Source organism: Seriola lalandi, unplaced genomic scaffold (genome assembly GCF_002814215.2).
Source record: "Seriola lalandi dorsalis isolate HSWRI2012SDOR001 ecotype SW California unplaced genomic scaffold, Sedor1 jcf7180002055008, whole genome shotgun sequence".
Lineage (NCBI taxonomy): Eukaryota > Metazoa > Chordata > Actinopteri > Carangiformes > Carangidae > Seriola > Seriola lalandi.
In genome coordinates, this window is record NW_019525551.1 from 3,701,852 (window position 1) to 3,702,614 (window position 763).

Here is a 763-nt window from a genome sequence, read left to right on the forward strand (position 1 = left end):
CCGTCGGCTAACACTCAAAATGGCGCTGAAATTATACGTCATCACGCATCATACTGGGATCGTGGGATTGGCTAACGCTACATCCACAGCACTGCAGTAGAATGCACACAGCCTTCACTTGCAAACATAATAGTAATTTAGCGAGTCTAAACCTTTTATAGTATTTGGAATAGAAACCAAACAGTACATTAAAATTATAAGTCATAAGATGAGAAAGCTGCAAAAAAATGTGGATTTGGGTTCTTTAATTTCTATATTTAGATAGTTCCCCATGGCTCTAATGCTTTGTATGTATGAATGACTAATACTGACAAAACAATCACATATGATTTCTCAGTTCTATGAGACTTACATGATCAACAAAAGAACAGAGTGCTTTGTAGTAAAGTGCTGAAACTGAGAGCCCATTTCTGCCAGGAAGAGGGGGGAAAAAAAAGAAATAAAACAAAATTGTCATGGTAAAAACATTTAGTAGTTACTGAATTCTTAAAGTGCTGCCTCTGCTTTAGTTTAAAATACAATAGCTCACTTAAAAAAAAAAAAAACTGACTAAATCAGAAAATGTCAGTGGTTCCCCAGGGCATTTACCAAAGTGGCCATCTTCAGCTGAACCCACCCTACAAACTACACATCTGCAGATTGTGCTGCCAGTAGCTAGGTCTCAATCACATCCAGGCTGTCAAAGCTATAAGTCAGAAAACTCCAAGTCCTCTGAACAAAACCAAATGCATGTGACCATGTCTTGGTATGTGCTGTAGGAGGG